Below are 21813 nucleotides of genomic sequence, written 5' to 3' on the forward strand. Positions count from 1 at the left end.
AATAGAAATAAAAACAAAATTAAAAATGTAATTATCATTTCAGTTAGATTAAGAAAAATAACCATCTAGATTTTGGTTAAATTTGTTGAAGGTATAAAAATAAAAATGTTGCATTAAGCAACACAAAGTTAGCTGAATTTTTTTGAAACTGAAAAATTTGATGTTTGATAATGATAAAAAAATACTCCTCAATCATGAACAAGCAAAAATGCTTTTTTTTTTGTTTAGTTATAAAAACTAGAAAATTTAACTATTTTATGATAATATTAAATTGTTTTATAATAAACTTGGTAAATTGACTACTAATAAAAGAAAATTCTACTATATAAAAGCATAGTAATAAAGGATATTTTTGTGCGTTTTAATGATTTTCATTCATTTATGTATGAAAGATTTCTGTATTTTTTTCCTCTGCATCTACATTCAATAATAAAACTAAGAGCGTTGCTCTCTTCTTAATTGTGAAAAAAAAAATCTGATGTGAATAATTCATGACTTTCTTGTACGCCTATTAAATTACACAAACACATTTTTTGCTGCATTTCATTTATACTTATACTGGTTAAATAAAATTTAACCAGTATACAAGAGTTAACAAAATGGAATAGTTTAATTATTTATTAACTTTTATTTATACGACACACCAGAAATCTGAAACTTTTGTTAATCAGCAGCTCACGAAGATAGGAATAATATTAATCTAGAATAGTATATTTTGTAACAAAAGATGTAAGAAGCTATAAACATCTTCTATGTAACAATATGTAAAAAGATAAAACAAGATAGGCTTTGGAAATAAAGTTATTCTAATAAACTAAGATCATACTTAATGTTTAAAAAAAAAATTGTTTTTCGTAAGCAAATTATTTCTAATTCTGGAAGAAAATAACTATAGTGACCTTTTTCTATAAAAAGTTAAATCAGTATAAGGCACCTAAGATCCATATTACTGTACCTAACAAGAGGAAGGCACGAGCTTCGGTACACCGATTTGAGTGTGTCCATCACACCACCATATTGCGTGTGTCATCACAAAATACTAACACGCAATATTGAATTATATATTCAAGAAAAAAGGGTGCTAAAGAAATTTCTTTAGCATTTTATATTAGTTTATACATTAAGTTTGTTTCAGATCGCTCAAGTAGAGAAGTAGTGTGAGAACGCGTCGGATCAGCAAAAATTTACATATCGGTTCAAATACGACTTATATAGATATATTTTTTTTTACTTTCGTTTAATTTAAATATATCGATTTTTTAATAATTATAAACTCTGTTTGTACAAGTTTTTGAATTAAAATGAAAAGTACATATACATAAAATTTTATTTCATTAATACTTACTAATAACTTCTGATATTTTTTTTTATTGTTATTATTGAATTTATTGTTAATTTTTTTTACAATCAGAGGTAAATAATTATTTATAAACTAATACATTTAAATTAAAGGAAAAAAGTTTAAAAAAAATAATGTATATGAATTCAGATTCGAACCGATGTGCCTTCCCCTTGTAACATCCAAATATTTTTTTAATAAAAGTTTTATTTGGATATAACTCTGGAACCAATAAGTGCCACTTACAATATATCGTTGAAAAGCACTCAACGGGGGCTTATTGCCGTAGTGAAGAAAAAGTCCAAAATCCAAATGTTTTGGATTTTGGGCTTTTTTGGGCTAGTTGATTGCAATGAAAAGGAGAGGTTCACAACTAGTTTTTACTACAGTCCTTAATTACAAAGTTTCAACATTCTACGGCTAATCGTTTTTAAATTATACGAAATACAGACGTCACGCCGAAACATGCCAAAATGGATTCAAGATTATTCAAAATAGGTATTTCCGTTGAAATCTGAAAACTGCTATTTTTTTCGCTATTACAATACTTCCTTGTACGACAAGGAAGTAAAGAAAATTATAAACTACATGTTTATAAATGAGTAGTATGATACTGGAATAAGTAGAAGAAGCATATATGTATATGTAGAAGAAGTATATGTATATGATAATAGTATAAGAGGCAGTTAAAACATAGATGAACTATATATGTATAACTAGTAACGTTATTTATTCGTTAACATTACAAAAATACCCATATTTGTACGATATATATATATCCGTTTAAGAGTATTTCCAACAACTGCCTTATTAAAATTTCATTATATGTCATTTATTCTCTACCAACTATAAAGTACATCGAGTATCAAAATTAAATCTATCTATCTAGCTGTGTTTATTTATAATTTATTTTCTTAATGTAACAATAAAAAATAAATATCATTTACTGTAAAATTAATCCGTTTACTTATAGTATAAATTATTGTTTTATGCTAATAAGACTTCCGGTTTTTTAATTTTTAATATTAATCATGCCTATATCATCTTATCATCATTTATGTAGGAATTAAATTAGAGAGGAAAGAATATTATGTGGTAAGTTGTATTTCGTAGGTTTATCCTCCATATTTTTCAAACCAAAACCAAATATGTAGATAAAATATAAATGTTAAATATTATAACATCACTATAAATTAACCATGATGTAGAGAGTTAATAAACTGTTTATCATTAATAATAATAATAATAATAATAATAGGAAAAACTATTTTATTAAAAATGTGTAACTATTTATTTATATTATATAATACACATACGCACGCACACGCGCGCGCGAGTATATATATGAAAATTTATTAATCCACACTGTAGATTAAATTTGATAGTTGAATTTTCGGATTTTTGTTTTTATATTACCATCATCCAACGAGAAATATATAAATCGTAAAGGGAAATTTTTATTTACAAATTACAGTCACATATCTGCTATAAATCATAACCATATATTATCTACTCATTGGAAATATTAATTTAGTAAATTAGTTAATTTAGTTTTATTGTTAAAACTTTTTTTACAATCAGAGGTTATTAATAAACTAATACATTTAAATTAAAAAAAGGTAAAAAAATAACGTATATGATGTCGGATTCGAACCGATCTGCCTTTCTCTTGTAAGATCCAAATTTTTTATTAATTAAATTTTTATTCGCCTATAACTCTGGAACCAATAGAAATAAGTACCACTTATGATATATCGTTGAAAAGCTCTCAACGAAGGCTTGTTACTGCATAAGAAAAAGCCCAAAATCAAAAAAATAAAAGTGTATTTTCTGGACACTTTCGGTCCAGTCGATTGCAATCAAAAAGGGAAGTGCACAACTAGAAATTACAACAGTCTTATATCCAATATTTCAACATTCTGCGGCTAATAGTTTTTGAGTTATGCGAGATATATACGTACGTACGTAAACACGTCACGCCGAAATTAGTGAAAATGGATTCAGGGATGGTCAAAATGGATATTTTCGTTGAAATCTGAAAACCGAAATTTTTCGCGATTACTATACTTCCTTTACTTCGTACAAGGATCTTATTTACTAATAAGTTTTTCTCTAATTTTCTTGTTTATTTTTTATACAAAAGCTTACATATACAAAGTTAAAATATAAATACAAGATATAAAAATACAAAAACATATAAAAGGTATAAAAACATTGTAACATTTTTTTTTGAAACTTGTTTCTTTCCCGAATAGGACTGCAGAGGACTACGCAGATATCATTCCAATTCCTTCTGTTCTGATTTTCGCTCTTTCTCCTCTAGAATCTTTCATTCTTTCTCTATGCTGTATTTTTCGTTGTCTAGCACATGCGCTCTCTTTTCTTTTTTGCATTCATAAGAATCTCCATTCTGCGGATTCTTTCTTTGAATTTCTTTCAATTTTAACAATCTTTTATTTCTCTATTTGCTTTATTGAAGGCTTTCTTTATTTTTTTATGTATGGGAGCGGTATTTCATATCTCCAAAATTTATCAAAAAGGTTTTGTTCATCTATCTGAATCCATTCCAATCAATGTCACAAAATGTAGTATTCTTTTTCGTGTAGTGGTTTATAAATTTTCACAAGTTTGATTTTTTTTATTCGTTTTCTTTAATTTTGTAAATTTTTTTATATATTCTATTTTTTTATATTCTGTATCCGTCTTTTGTTTTACTTGGACCATGGATCGTTTTTATTCGTGATTTATTTATTATATTTTATTTATTTTTCTTATATTCATCTGGACTCCACCATATTTACGATGAAGAATGAAAGTTTTTTAAACAATTTCTCCTCAATACCTATTCAAAAATTTCATTTAAAAAATTAAGTACGTTGATATAAATTGTTTAATAATTATTTTTATTTTTTTTAAATTTTGAATTGCGGATCCTCCTCTTGAATAAAAGCTTTTTTTATCGTTTCTTGCTTATGTTACTTTTTTATGAAAAACTTCACAGGAATGAAATAAAATTTCAAACATTTTTCTCCAATACCTTTTGTCGAACATAATTTTTGAGCGAAGAATGTATAAAATAGATTTATAAATAAATAAAACAAACTGTTTAATAAACAGAAAAAAATAAAATTATTTGTTAATATAATAATAAACAAAATAAGTGGTACTGTTTGGTTATAAACGAAAAAATGTCTGTTTTTTCCTTGATTACGTTTTGTTCTTCTATCAGCGCCAATGAGGGTTTTGACTGCACAGCTTGTGTATAAGAGCAATATTACTTGATGAGTGTATTTATCATTATGGCGTCAAAATATTGTAGAAAAAATTTAATTACACCAATATAATCAACAATTGTTTCTGCGTAAAATTTACAAAACGAAATTTGCCTGTCGTCTTCCGTTTTCTTTTTATTAGTGTGAAAATAAAAACGGGTTTTCCGAAGATTTTCGGAAAATTAATATTGAGAAAGGTACAAAAAATAACCCGACAGCTATAAAAATTTGATATTCTAAGATATTATCACATAGTTCACATTTATCACTCTGGTACTGGAGGTCGGTTAATTTCCGGCCTCCGTGGCGCGAGTGGTAGTGTCTCGGCCTTTCATCCGGAGGTCCCGGATTCGAATCCCGGTCAGGCATGGCATTTTCACACACGCTACAAATCATTCATCTTATTCTCTGAAGCAATACCTAACAGTGGTCCGGGAGGTTAAACAAAAGTACCGGTTTAAACTATTTTTAAAAACCATGATTTTTTTGGCAAAAAAACCGCATTCCGGGATCTGATAGGCGTTCTATGATAATCTGTTGGAATCATCAGTGGAATAAGAATTCTACTGCAACAGTTTGAAATTGAAATAAAATTATGGAAACTACTGATGGACGTAGATTTGAAACTGTTTTATAAATTTAAAAAAAATTATTTTAAAACGTTAATTCTCTATTGCAAGTACACTCCGTTTCAACAGATCATAAATCCTACTGTGAGTACCAGTATAATCCAATTCGTGTTGAACTGACGATTCCAACGAATTTACCAAAAAAGACACGTCAGATTCCAGAATGCGCTTTTTTATATATGTGTTAGATGTATATATTACCTAATGAACAACATGAATATTCAATGTTTATCGCCTTTATATTTTTTTTTTTATATCAATCTAAACGTTTTTCCAAAAATTTACTGAAAAATAATTTTTTTCTATTTTCACGCCAATAAAAGTAAAAAGAAAACGGATACGCGTAACAAATTACAAATTTTACGCAAAAAAATTGATTATTCTAGTGGGGTTACAAATTTTTTCAACGATTTTTTATTTACGACAATAACACGACAGATACACGCCAAGTTATTAAATCTAGTTATCAGCTGAATGATTTTTCATGTCAAACAAATATAGACAAGGTTTTCATGTAAAATATATTTGTTTGAGTTGGTAAACGCAAAATGTTGATCAGTAATGCTTTTATTGGGATGAAACTGCTAATAATTTCCAAATGGATAGATAACGCTATCAGCGCCCGCCACGTGCACTGAAGCTATCTTTTGGATAAGATTGTTCGTTTAGCAATCGGAATCGTGTAGATAATACATCATTTTTATTATTACCCATCTTCTTTATTCTCCAATAGAATAAGTTGGTATTTTTATTGGTATTCTAGGTTGGTATTTTAATTAGTAATCTAAGCTGGTATTCTCAAAGATGGTACCTTTGAAATGGAATTAGTTGGTCTCCTTCTATTGCTAAAAATAACGAGATATATAAAACCAGTGAATTCTTGATATGATCCGGTTTCGGAGACGTCTGTAGATCGTATCCGAGGGCTCATTTTTTCATACCTAGCATAATAAGATAAGATAATGGGTAAAGAGTTACAGGTTAAAACCCGTCCTTATAATCCCTTCCAAAATAATAATTCTAATCCTTTCTGGCTCCCCTTAACCAGCACAAGTGGTATGAATTTTGGTATGTGCTAGCTACGTATTACATTTTTATATTTTGTACTCTTTTAATAGACAAATTAAAAAATGAATAAAAATAAATAAAAATACAAATAAGTTGTTTTCTAATAAAATATTAGAATCAATTAATCCTCATCTAATAAAAAGTGCAATATTTTAATAGTTTTTGCTTTTCATAACTACATTCTTAATTATTCATTATAATTATGTAATTATAGTACGCACTACTACTGATATTTAGGAATAAAAGACGATTTTCCTTCAGTATTCAAAAAGAACTCCAGTATTTTAAAATACTGGATATTTATTATTTTTTCTAGTATTCTTAAATACTGGAAATACTCTTCATTATTTTAAAAGAACTTTTAAAACAAGATCCTTATAAAACGTTATGGGCTTAACTACTTTTATGTATTTTTTTTTTTTTTTTTGTCTTCAGTCATTTGACTGGTTTGATGCAGCTCTCCAAGATTCCCTATCTAGTGCTAGTCGTTTCATTTCAGTATACCCTCTACATCCTACATCCCCAACAATTTGTTTTACATACTCCAAACGTGGCCTGCCTACACAATTTTTCCCTTCTACCTGTCCTTCCAATATTAAGGCGACTATTCCAGGATGCCTTAGTATGTGGCCTATAAGTCTGTCTCTTCTTTTAACTATATTTTTCCAAATGCTTCTTTCTTCATCTATTTGCCGCAATACCTCTTCATTTGTCACTTTATCCACCCATCTGATTTTTAACATTCTCCTATAGCACCACATTTCAAAAGCTTCTAATCTTTTCTTCTCAGATACTCCGATTGTCCAAGTTTCACTTCCATATAAAGCGACACTCCAAACATACACTTTCAAAAATCTTTTCCTGACATTTAAATTCATTTTTGATGTAAACAAATTATATTTCTTACTGAAGGCTCGTTTAGCTTGTGCTATTCGGCATTTTATATCGCTCCTGCTTCGTCCATCTTTAGTAATTTTACTTCCCAAATAACAAAATTCTTCTACCTCCATAATCTTTTCTCCTCCTATTTTCACATTCAGCGGTCCATCTTTGTTATTTCTACTACATTTCATTACTTTTGTTTTGTTCTTGTTTATTTTCATGCGATAGTTTTTGCGTAGGACTTCATCTATGCCGTTCATTGTTTCTTCTAAATCCTTTTTACTCTCGGCTAGAATTACTATATCATCAGCAAATCGTAGCATCTTTATCTTTTCACCTTGTACTGTTACTCCGAATCTAAATTGTTCTTTAACATCATTAACTGCTAGTTCCATGTAAAGATTAAAAAGTAACGGAGATAGGGAACATCCTTGTCGGACTCCCTTTCTTATTACGGCTTCTTTCTTATGTTCTTCAATTGTTATTGTTGCTGTTTGGTTCCTGTACATGTTAGCAATTGTTCTTCTATCTCTGTATTTGAACCCTAATTTTTTTAAAATGCTGAACATTTTATTCCAGTCTACGTTATCAAAAGCCTTTTCTAGGTCTATAAACGCCAAGTATGTTGGTTTGTTTTTCTTTAATCTTCCTTCTACTATTAATCTGAGGCCTAAAATTGCTTCCCTTGTCCCTATACTTTTCCTGAAACCAAATTGGTCTTCTCCTAACACTTCTTCCACTCTCCTCTCAATTCTTCTGTATAAAATTCTAGTTAAGATTTTTGATGCATGACTAGTTAAACTAATTGTTCTATATTCTTCACATTTATCTGCCCCTGCTTTCTTTGGTATCATAACTATAACACTTTTTTTGACGTCTGACGGAAATTCCCCTTTTTCATAAATATTACACACCAGTTTGTATAATCTATCAATCGCTTCCTCACCTGCACTGCGCAGTAATTCTACAGGTATTCCGTCTATTCCAGGAGCCTTTCTGCCATTTAAATCTTTTAATGCTCTCTTAAATTCAGATCTCAGTATTGTTTCTCCCATTTCATCCTCCTCAACTTCCTCTTCTTCCTCTATAAAACCATTTTCTAATTCATTTCCTCCGTATAACTCTTCAATATATTCCACCCATCTATCGACTTTACCTTTCGTATTATATATTGGTGTACCATCTTTGTTTAACACATTATTAGATTTTAATTTATGTACCCCAAAATTTTCCTTAACTTTCCTGTATGCTCCGTCTATTTTACCAATGTTCATTTCTCTTTCCACTTCTGAACACTTTTCTTTAATCCACTCTTCTTTCACCAGTTTGCACTTCCTGTTTATAGCATTTCTTAATTTCCGATAGTTCCTTTTACTTTCTTCATCACTAGCATTCTTATATTTTCTACGTTCATCCATCAGCTGCAATATATCGTCTGAAACCCAAGGTTTTCTACCGGTTCTCTTTATTCCGCCTAAATTTGCTTCTGCTGATTTAAGAATTTCCTTTTTAACATTCTCCCATTCTTCTTCTACATTTTCTACCTTATCTTTTTTACTCAGACCTCTTGCGATGTCCTCCTCAAAAATCTTCTTTACCTCCTCTTCCTCAAGCTTCTCTAAATTCCACCGATTCATCTGACACCTTTTCTTCAGGTTTTTAAACCCCAATCTACATTTCATTATCACCAAATTATGGTCGCTATCAATGTCTGCTCCAGGGTAAGTTTTGCAGTCAACGAGTTGATTTCTAAATCTTTGCTTAACCATGATATAATCTATCTGATACCTTCCAGTATCGCCTGGCTTTTTCCAAGTGTATATTCTTCTATTATGATTTTTAAATTGGGTGTTGGCAATTACTAAATTATACTTCGTGCAAAATTCTATAAGTCGGTCCCCTCTTTCATTCCTTTTGCCCAGCCCGTATTCACCCACTATATTTCCTTCCTTGCCTTTTCCAATGCTTGCATTCCAATCTCCAACTATTATTAAATTTTCATCTCCTTTTACGTGTTTAATTGCTTCATCAATCTCTTCGTATACACACTCTACCTCATCATCATCATGGGCGCTTGTAGGCATATAGACGTTAACAATCGTTGTCGGTTTAGGTTTTGATTTTATCCTTATTACAATATAAATATTACAATATCCTTTTATGTATATAAATGAATATTTTATTCATATTACCAACCTATGTTACCTTTATTACTTCAAGACCAACAACTTTAAAAGCATTTTTATTACTAATTGAAAATAAAATCAGTTTTACTTTTTTTCCTCTGGTACCTTAATTTGTACCTTAAAAATGTGCTTTTTTTAAGCACATGTGCTTTAATTTTTTATTAAGCACATTAATAAAAAATAAAAAATAGTAATCATCACCATAAATTCGCTCTGATAATAATGTCGTTGCGTGAGTTATTAACAATTATATTAAACCAATAGTTTGTATTTGTTACATTAGCTATATCTAACAATTATTAAATGAAATAACGAGAATTTTAACTAACAATATAAATATTACCACACTACGACCTCCAAATCGATCGGGAATGATACCTACCAATTCTGTTTATTAAACAGAAAGATTCTGGGTCAGACTTGCACATTAGAAAATTCATTTCTCATTATAAAAAAGAGCAAATAGAAAGCTGTGATGGACGAAAGCCTGTAGTCACTGAATGAAATCTATATTCGTATATATAAATAAATATATAAGTTGTCTCACGAAGAAACAAAAACATTTTCAGAACATGTTTTACTAGTGAAAATAATGAAAAAAGGTCATATAAATATAGGTCTAGCAACAAATAAATATATAGGGTGTCCCTCGAAGAAACAAATAAAATTTTTAGGACATGTTTTACTAGTGATAGATAGGGAATCTTGGAGAGCTGCATCAAACCAGTCAAATGACTGAAGAAAAAAAAAAAAAAGTTTTACTAGTGAAAATAATGAAAAAAGATCATATAAATATAGGTCTAGCAACGCTTTTTATTTTCGAGTTACGGCTAGCGAAAAGTTTTGCCCGGATTTCAGCTCTTCCAATAAAAAGAAGCCCTAGTATAACTTTTGGAATCCAAATTAAGGAGTAATTTTGGTGGTTTCTTATGTAATTTGAGCTGGTAAATTGGATAAAATAGTTTTCACAACTGTAATTCCAGTAATTTTTATGATATCCGACGTAAAACACAAAATTCAGAGTCGAAAAACAAGTTTTTTTAGGTTTGTACAACAACAGCTTGCTTAAATGACTAATAAATGCGGAAAGTTTAGTAATAAGATTTGCAGAGAATTTAATTCTGACAAAATTAATGCAAATACAGCCAATAAAACGTAGATAAAAACTTTTAAAAGTCGTTTATTTATTGAAGCCAAACATACGAAAAATCGTATGCAAAACAGAAAATCGTATTGTAATAAACAATATTCTTTATTCTTTCTACAATCCTAGCACAGATTCGCTGGCCGTTGTGCCAGAACCCTAAACAAAACCGGTGAAAAAGGGAACAGCAACGATGGCAGGAGGGGATGATACTGTGAATGAAAAGAACTATCCACTGAAGAACTATGAAGGGAGTCAAATTCCACCTACAAGAATTTCTCGAGGTAGCAGATCCTAATTGTAGATACTTAGAAGATAGATCCGCAAAACAATAGCTTTACCTCCTCTTATTATAGTTCCATTAGATAATAGCCTCGGGCTCCCTTACATTTTTTACATAACTGTGCGATTTGTGAAAGTTACCAAATATTTACCGACAACAATTGTTAGATATCAGCTACGGATACATAGAAATAAGTGATTATTTCAAGAGACAACAATTAATCCGAATAAGGTTTTTTTTGGAATATTTTAATTAAGGTTTGTTTTATGAGGTGAATAAGAAAACAGAAATTATTACAAAATGCCGTAATTTATTAAAAAACAACCAACAAAATGCCGTAGTTCTTCAGACCATAATTACTTTATTCGACATAAAGCACACAAAATAACGTAATTTTTAAATATTCACTCAATAATAATCTAGAAACAATCAAGTACGTTTTCGGTCAGTGAAAATGAACACACTTCAATACACAAAAAGAAAGTAGTAATTACTAAAAGAACTCGAAACGAGAAAACAGAATGATTTAAAAGTACATCTGTCGGAAAATAAACTATATCGGATATAATCGTAAATTGTAAAGAATATAAATAAATAAATTACATATCTGAATCGAAATGAGGAAATCTGAACGGCTCTGTAAATAAAAGTCTAACAGACGTTAATAATTTGAAAAGTTTCTCAATTCAGACGATTTCAATACACAAAACGATGTCAATTAAGTTTTCTAATACATAAAACCGAACCCAAAACATAAGAGCTGCAGAATCGATAGGTTATGTTGGAATGAAATTTTATGAATGATACGGGTAAATTAAATAAGAAAAACATAAAAAGTAATTTAAATGTTGCATTTATTTACCTTATTGTTGCAAAAGTGTCAAAATGACCACCCTGGGCATCGATGAACATTTTTGCTCGACTGATTATACTGAGAGTCGTCTGTTGCAAAATGTTGTTGTCAATTGCGTTGATTTTTCGTTGAATGTTCACCTTCAGTTCATCAATATTGTGGAGATAAGATGCATAAACTATCTCCTTTAAGTATCCCCAAAGGAAAAATCGCAAGTAGACAGACAACACTGGGGAACGTGGAGGCCACCGTCCTCTGCTGACAGCTCGTTCATTTGTGAAACCCGTATGAACGCGATTCAGTGAAACATTTGATGTGTGACACGTGAACCGTCTTGTTGAAAGAAGCTTTTTTTTTCATTATCAGTTAATTGGGCATAAAATTCTTCGAAAATGGCATCTTCTGGACTGGCAGTAATCTCTTTTCAATATCGGCAGTGGCCTGTGGGGTCCTAACGGAAGGTTGCCTATTTTTTTTAGGCTGTTTTTTTGTTACAACCTTTTTTTGTTTGCTTATTTATTTTAATTAAAAATGTTTTGCATTTGAAATCGAACCTGTTGTACACCATTTTTTTCTTAACTAAATCGTTTTTATGCTACTCTTCGTTGGGATAAAGGCATTCAAAAATTGTTCAACAAATACCCGTTGACGTGATTCTTCAAACAATCCAGAATGAATACAGGCCTCAACTGTAGCTATCCTCTCCTTGACTGAATAACGCATTTCAGACAAACACAACTGTACTCACAATCCTACATTGCAACAAAACGTATACTACACTGACACGTAACCACTTGACAAACGGCAGCAGCAACAATCAGTAGTAACATGTACATCCACTAGTCGCACTAGTTGTGTGAATCTTTCATAAATAGTGCTGGATAGCGGTTTCATTATGGGTTCGGTTTTATGTTGCTCACTCTGTATAAACCTATAACTCAGTATACAATCAAGCAGAATGTGATGCATATTTAGCAGAAATTAGCTAAAGGATAAAACTGGAGTATCATCAGATAACATGTGGAATCCACACGTTAACCTGGTATACCTCAAATAAGACGTAGGATAACTTCACGATGAACGGCTGAAGATTTCTAAGGCGATACATAGATTAAATATGACAGGGCTTATTTTCGACAATTTTATCCTGCCAAATTTTTTTCAACCGACATTTTGACAAATTTTACTGACCAGGAACGCGTCCTTCCTAGTAATAAGTACGAATTGATAACTCGAAAGAATGTTTGTTATTTCAACTAATTAATTAATTAATAAAATTAATAATTTACAACATCAATTAACAGACTGTACACTAAATAAAACAAGAGAATATTTTTAAAAAGCCGTATTGCCAAACATTCTTATCACACATACGATCTCAATATGAGTAAAATAAATTATTATTTAAACACATACACCGTAGTATCTTAATATTTTTGTAAGTGGTATTCGATTAAGGAACAATATATATAAAAACAAAACGCTACTAAAATAATATTGATTATATGATGTGGCAGGTGTTGACAGAACGAATAAATAATAAACCGAGGAATTAATTAAAACCTCGCATCACATAATCTTCTCACGACTGCAAAGCACGGATATACAATAGGAGAGGCTTAGCGAAACATGCGACTGGTAGGTAGGCAGTTGTTGAATCTACGTCGAATATCTGATGAACAGGCTAAAGATGAGAGCGGAGTGATTGTGGTACGTATATATGTATTAGTATAATATATTTAAGGCATAAACGTACATATTTAATGAATATGAAACGACCCTGAGGTAAATTAAATTTAAAGGTGATTTTATGTGCTACTTACATAACTTCATAATTTTTATTCATAGATTTTATGTTGTCTTCCAGTCCAAATATATATGGTGAATATTTTGATTCTATTAAGAGAACCGTTCTCACCTACGTTATATTTGTACGGTGGAGGGGTGACATCATTTATAGAAATACGATTAGTGATGCAAGAGGCGTATATTAGTTACACAATATCATGATGTCATCTTCACTTAAGTACAGGAAAGTTTGTTTTATAATTATTACTATTTTAATTGATTTCCTCTGGCAATGTTCAATTTACTTATTTTAAACTAATTGGAACTTCCGCCTCTGCTCGCGAATGAATTGCTGAACGGCAACCGCATCCGCATTGGGTGGGTATCTTACCGGGTTTCTAGGAGGTCAGCTGAGGTTGCTATAGATGTTGGGGGATTGGGCACCAGGCTGGATCCTGCGGCGGTCCCGATAGGCGAGGACATTTTTTCAACTGTGGGACCTTTGGGAGGGGGGTGGCGACCGGAAGCGTCACAAGGCGCGGGTGTCTTCCCCTACGGGGTTGGGATGTGGGACTGCGGGCCCTGGTAGACCAGACCAGAGTCCATAATGAAACCAAGTCAGTGGTATGAACTGAAGTTGAGTTCACTAAGGGAACTAGGAATAAATTTCGTTGTTGCGAAAAACATTTTTGGTGGTATGTTATTATTCAATTGCCTCGAATTTATGAGACATTTACACGAACTGGCACTATAAAATGTAGGACTAAGCGCGGGGTTCGTGCTTCCGCGAACTCGCTTAGGTAGTTCAGAGCGCAACGATGTAGAACATTCAAGATGTCCGGATTAGGCCTGCAACGAAGGCAAAAGCTGAGTTTATAGATCACTGATGTAAATGTCTACCGAGGGACTCCCTTAGTGTTCCGATTGGACTTCGATGAAGGGGGCAAAGTAAGACCGTTGGTTGCCCCGATGGGGGATCCTTTGGAGTTCCTCATTTGAGGAGTGGCGTCAAGAACAGAGTCCCGGTGGGGAAATCTCTACAAGTAAAAAATAAAAATAATTTATTTTTATTTTTCAATGCATTCTCAACAAAAAAATTAAAAAAGTTATCAAAAAATAAATAAAAGAAACAAAAAGGTAACTAGATAAAAATAAAATGGGATATTTTTACATTTCTTTTATATAATAAAATATATCATTATTTATGAATTATTGTAATTTTTTTTAACATAATGAACACACACTAAACAAATGAAATATAACAGCACTATTGCTTAACAGCAATACAGTACTAATATTTCAGCCGCAACATCTACGGCTTCGACGTCTGTCAGTGGTGTAACCGCAATGGTTTGTCATACAACTGACAAAAGACAAGTCGTACTTAAATTATATGCAAATTGTGATTAAAATCAATTAACTAATTTTAATCTGTGATAATTAAGACAGTATTTTATAATTTATTTAGTATAAGATAAATTAATAATAAAATAAGAAATAACTAATTAATTGATCTGATTGAATTAAGCAACAGGAAATACAGTAATTAGATGATACTTTTTTTTACAATTAAGTTTTTGATTATTTTAGGAATATCTGTTTTAAATAATTTATTATCGTCGAAGGAAATGTGAAAAAAAATATAATAAAATGTTCTTCAAATATTAATCAACTAAAAAATGTTTGCTTTCTTTTTCACTTATAAATAGCTAACACAATTTTTCCAATAGCTTTAAAACGAAATTTTTATTAATGAAATAGTTTATTATGCCTAAGCGGCTTTCCCTTTGAGAATATGTTATTTCCGATGTCCGTGGCGGAATGGTAGCATTTCAGCCTTTCATCCAAGGTCCCAGATTCGATTTTCGGTCAAGCATGGCATTTTTCACACACTACAAATATTCACTATCTTAATATTTTGTCTGTTTTTATTTCCTTCACTAAATATAATAAAAATTATTAATAACAAATAATAATAGTAAATTAATAGAAATAAATTAATGATAAAAATTATCAGCTTACACTATGGCGCGCAAGCGTACTGTCGGGTTAATTGTCTTCATTAACTTGATTGTTTGTCAACGGATATTTACAAATAAGGTAATTTTGTTCAAAGTTAATAAATTTTTGTTTTTATTCGGTTTAACCGAATAAATAATAAAATGTCAATACAGATAATATTTTTTAGTATTACTGCATTAGATAATAACTTAATAAAATGTCCGCTAAAAACACTGTAGTCCAATGGTGGTTAATTTAAATAACTATGTACACAGAAACAAACACATAATTAGTTTTTACTAATCACCTTTTCTTTCGCCCTTCCAGCGTTGTTTTTGGATAGATTTGGCAAAGGGCCTTTGCTTTTCGCCATCTTCTGATCACTACTGAAAAAACAACCAGACCACTTTCATATTCCTTCTATCGACTATACTAGAAGAGGAAATGAACAAGGAACATTCCATATACTCGCGGAGTAAAAAAAAACCTACTACCTTCCACCAGTATGCCAGGGTCGGCACTGCAGGAGCCCAGTGCTCTCTTTCCCTCACAGCCTCGCGTGCAGCTTCCTATGTGCGCATGCGCACAACAGTCAAACACCACGCCGCTGGAACTGTGAGGCGCACAGTTCCATACGAAGATCGTTGTATCTTTTTCATAAACTGGGGAATGGCGAGTGACATTAAGCTTAGGGATTATATATTATATAAGCATAAAGAAAGAATTAAAGAAAAAAGATTATATTAAATGGCATCGATAATATCAAGTGGAAGTACGGAGTGCTGCAGTTTCCCAGTGCCTGTACGTGAGCCGCCACTGAAGATATTGAAGATTAAAAAAGTAAGATGGTCACCATTTTGAAATTTTTGAAGGTGACTTTTTAAATTTTTTTTATTTTTTTGAACAAGATACTACTCTTAGATTTGCAAAATTTTATTGAAGTAGGTTTACCCGTTCCTGAGAAATATCGTTTTTGTTGAAAATCACAAAATGGCGTCCAAAAGGAAAAGAAAGCAAAATAGGACTTATGTCGATATGTACTTTTTTGCTCATTTTTGTGTCCTGAATCAGTTGTTCCTGAAGTTCGGTGAATACGTTCGGGAACACTCGGTATACCAGTGCATAGTAGGCTGTTTACCATATCTACATAGAATTTATGTAAAAATAAAACACCAAATTTCATTATATAAACTTCCATGTAAACATATCTTAATTCATTACATGTACGTCTGTTTACTAGTCAATAATTGAAGGTGGAATATTAGAAGGCCGTCCTTTTAATTCGTTTACTGCTACGTATTTTTTGTAAATGCATTTCGTATGTACAGTACGACCCTACTACAACGCGGCCATCAGGAGACAACTGTTACACCCGCGTTATTGTATCACAATTAAAATATTACCGAATGTTACAGTCAAAAATGAGAATATTATGGAATAAAATAAAATATAGAAAAATAAAAATACAGTAGTCGTATGTATCACGAAGTTCGTTACAACTTCGCGGGTAAGAATCCGCAGAACTGGACGGCATGGCGAAGTCAACGAACTATGTTTACAGTTCTAAACAAAAAAAAATAAGCATGATAACATTATATTTCAGTTCAATTAGATTTTTAATAAAGAATACTTTCATAAAATACCTCGAACTTTGTTAGACAACGTTTTGTTTTTTTCTTCCATTTGATGAACCGCGGGACCCGAATATGTCTCTTTTCCTCAAAAAGGTGGGTTTACGAATCGCTCCACAAGGTAGCAGTACTTAACGGCGGCCTTTGAATTTACGAATGATCTCGAACAAAAACTTGATAATTTACTTGAAATAATAAAATTTAAAAGAAAATATACTACAGCTTGTTTTAATAGTAAATGCTCTTATGTAAATGAAAGTACTGATGATGAAACAATTTTTTTAATTCCCATGTTCGTTAAAAAAAATAAATAAAAGAATTAGTTTATAAGAGATTATTAATAAAACAAAACAAAAAAACAACAGTAGCAAAGTGTTGCAAATGTGGCAACAAAGATTTTTTACAAATAACAGAAATAAATTCCATTGGTAAAATTTTTAGCCTACAGTTAGAACTAAATGATTGAGAAATAAAAAAAGTTCATTTAATAATAATATAAAAAGTGTGTCCACGGATACCATAAAAATCGAGGGGTACACTTACAAAGAAATAAGTGCAATATTGCATCACGGATCTTCGATTCGTGAAGGCTATTACATTGGTTTTATTAAAAAAGGCAAAATATGGTATAATCATATCACTATCAACAAAAAAATTGACTAAGAAATTCAAAAAATTTATATTTGTTTGTTCTAGAAAGGCAATAAATTTTAAAAATAAATTCGTAAGATAACAATCAGTAATTCATAAAAGAATAATCTAACAAAACGCAATGATATCCAAAACAATAACAATGAAATTGTAAACCGTACGGTAAGAGTCTCGCAGATATCATTTCTTCCTCTCAAAAAACAAAAATTTCTGTAATATGAATAAAGCTGTTTTTAACAAAACGATAGTGATATCAAAAAAGGTACGACACTAAATTTGTATTATCTAAATCTTTTATTAATTTAGAATTTTGTTTAAAAAATAATATATGTTAAATACGTGGTAAGTCAATTATTTTCCGCAATTTAGTTATATTTTTGTTTATGTTGGTAGTACTGTTGTCGTGTTGCGTAGATGACGCATGCGCGGTTTAATTGTTATGTCTGCGCAGGTTTGATGCTGCTAGGTTATTTCCATTATCGCTGCCCTGCCGTTAACCGTGGCTGCTCCGCTTTCTGTTTGAACAAAAGAAGAGCAACGTTCATTGATCCGTTTTTTGTGGTCGGAAGATGTATCAGGGGCAGCAATTCATCGAAGACTTTCGGTACAGTACGGGAACAGTGTGTTGCCGCAACGGAAGATCTACGAATGGATTGAAAAATTCAGAAATGGTCGCACAAGTGTTACGCACGTCGAAGGAGCCGGACGACCGTTTACCGCCACAAATGAGGAAAGCATTGAGCGTGCACGTCACATGGTTTTCTTAGACAGACGAGTAACTACTGATGAAGTGGCACATCGTCTGCAAATCAGTCACGGTTCTGCCTACGAAATCATCCACAACAACTTGGGTTTCATAAAATCTGTGCAAGTCGGGTACCAAAACAACTCACACAGTTGCATAAACAAACGGGCTTGGACATCTGCCAAAAACATTTGAATCGCTATAATAACGGAACGGGATATCTTAGATAGAATCATCACTGGTGACGAAACACGGATCCATCATCACGAACCCGAGAGTAAACGGCAGAGTATGGAATGGAACATCCAAATTCGCCCTGCAAAAAATAGTTCAAGATCCAACCATCCGCAGGAAAACTGATACTTACGGTTTTTTGGATACACAAGGCCTAGTAATGGAACATTATGAGGAAAGGAAAATTATGAGGAAACGACAATAAACAGTGCGCGTTACAGTGAGATGCTTACTGCCAAACTGAAGCCTGCAATTCGAAGCAAACGCCGAGGACTGCTGTCGAAAGATGTGTTATTGCACGAAAATGCCCGTCCACATACTGCTGCCCACACTGCTGAAACGCTCCAGAAACTCAACTTTGAAATACTGGCTCATCCTCCGTATAGTCCTGATCTTATAATTCCTGCAATTTTCACAGTGTATAAGCTAAAAAATTACGACAAAAAACCTCAAATTTAAAAATTACGTCTCCATACAAGTGTGAGGATAACCTTACTAATATTCAAGGTATAATAAAGCCGATTTGTTGCGGCGATGAATAACAAAGAGAAACACTAAAATTTTCTTGTCACTGAAGTATATAACAAGCCCTCCGGGCTGGTCTAATGGCAAACTCGTATTCTCAAGTCACTTGTTTAACAGCTGACTTTCGAAAATCTGAGGTTCAAATCCTAATAAATGTTAGCTACTTTTAACGAATTTGAATACTAGACAGTGGATACCGGTGCACTATGGTAGTTGGAGTTCAATTAACCACACGTCACAGGAATGGTCGGCCTGAGTCTGTACAAGACTATACCTCATTTACATGTTATACATACCATCCTTATCTCATTGGGGCCATGGGGGGGGGGGGGTTGCTTACTGTTCACTAGTTGACGGGCCTTTGCCCGGATTGTGGAGTTGATGACACTAAGGACCATGTCTTTTATATTTGTCCTCGGTACGAGTCTGAACGTATCAGAGTCGCTAGGGAACTAGAGAGAGTAAATTCCTTTTTGGCTCTGCGGGTCAACTGGAAGACCTGTAGAGAATGGACAATAGTGGCTGGCTTCCTGAAGTATCTCGCACTGAGCAGATCAGCTGAGGGGTATAAGTAGATTAGTACCCCGGTTGGCTAGGATACTGCCTGGACAGTTAGACTGGCTGGAGGTAGGCGCATTGGCATCGCGCCTCTGTAAGTTACAAGTATATTGGGAATTATGTAAAGAATAAGCTGTCGGCCGGATGATGACTGCACTGCCAAGGGCATGGGTATCCATGCAGCCGTGGGGTGCAGCGCCATCTCGACATGGTTGTTTTATGTGATGAAGTAAATGTCACGTGGGACTCTGCGATTGAGCTGAGTGAGAGTCGGCAGTCTGTCCATCTCTCTCTGGTAGACCAGACCGGAGTCAATAGTTATATTTAAATTGAAGGCTTAGATCAGAAAGAGCTGAGAGCATTAAGGGAAATAGGAATAAATTCCGTTGTTGCGACCAACATTGCTGGTGGTATGCATTATATTTACCAAACAGACTCGTACGATATGAGACAAGTAGCTTATTTAAATTTAGAATTAGGGGCGGGGTTCGTGCTTCCGCGAACTCGGTTATCTAGTTCAGAGGGCAACGATGTAGGACAGTCAAGATATCCGGACAGGCCTCCAGCGAAGGTAAAAGCTGAGTTAAAAATCACTGATGTAAATGTCTACCGAGGCATTTACATCAGTGACATCCCAACCGTGGCCTGGCTTATTACTGTGAGGTGCAATCAGTTAGAGGGTCTGAAGACGACTCCAGTTAAAGTCCATCAGGGCTCAGATCGTGGGTGGGAGGGGTGCGATGACCGGAATCGTCATAAGATGGGGGTGTCTTCGTCTACGGGGATTGGGATGATAGTTGAACAGATTGCAACGTACACATTAATTTATTTATTGCTATGTTAGTTTGAAATAGTGGGAAATTTATTAATATTTTTAATTTAATCTAACTATTAAATCAATATCAGCCGGATTTTTTCCTGGAGTTGTGATTTTTAGCACCAAGCCAAATCTCTTTCGTCATAGATGGATACATAATGTAAATAAATGAAATTTAAAGAAAATCCAAAATTCTATCTTTGTTTTTGTTTCATTAAAATCAGGATCAAGAGATATTACAGATTGAAACTATCCTCCGCTCAGCTCCCTGATAGGATATTTTTGGGGATGGGAAATGTTTGAGTTTTCTAGGATTCTTAAAAACTATGAACTTCCTTAGTACCAAGTTTGAAATTTCTAGGGCAGGTGTGCCCAATAGTTTTTGTCTCCGGGCCGAATTGGAAAGAAAACTTTTTTCACGGGTCGAACGAAATATTAAAATTAAAAAATGTTAAATAAAAAAACGATTCATTTAAGTAAACAAAATTTTATTATGGAATTTTTGAACTTTTATTTAAACTCATTAAAGAAAAAGTTTGATCACAAATATAAGTTGAGCAGAAGATTACTAAATATTTATTGACAAGTTTTTTTTAAAATTCCGTATTTTCCATAATTCAATTGCTTATAAAAAGAAACCTAATGTTAAAAAAATTTTCGCGGGCTGCATAAATTCATTACGCGGGCCGGATTATAAATGTATTATAATTTTTAGATTAAAAATCATTTTACGTAGTTTCTCAGTAAATTATATTAAAAAATACTCTACATTCAAATAACAACATGATCTAATGAAAATTAATATACAGCGTGTATAAAAAAGAATAATCCGATTTCAAAACCATTCACCTGTATGGTGTATTCACTAACCACTTATGGTTAGTGAATTAAATTTGCACCATTTCAAAGTGGCGTCCTAGAATTTTAAATACGGTCATTAGATTATTATACTAGCTCTCAAACGTATTCTAAATTCAGTTGTAAACAGCATGGCGTCTGTGCAACAGAAGAAGTTTAAAGTTCAACAATTTAACAAGACAGAGCCCATAATAACGGTTCAGCGTGCTTTTGACAGCGTTTTTGGATTTATACACCATATGGTTAGTACATTTGTCACTGTATAAACAATTTGAAGAATCGGGTGTTTATGTAAGGGGAATAGTCCAGGGCGACCACACACTTCAAAGGAAAATTTTCAAACAATTCA

This window comes from Lycorma delicatula, chromosome 8 (genome assembly GCF_047948215.1).
Source record: "Lycorma delicatula isolate Av1 chromosome 8, ASM4794821v1, whole genome shotgun sequence".
Taxonomy (NCBI): domain Eukaryota; kingdom Metazoa; phylum Arthropoda; class Insecta; order Hemiptera; family Fulgoridae; genus Lycorma; species Lycorma delicatula.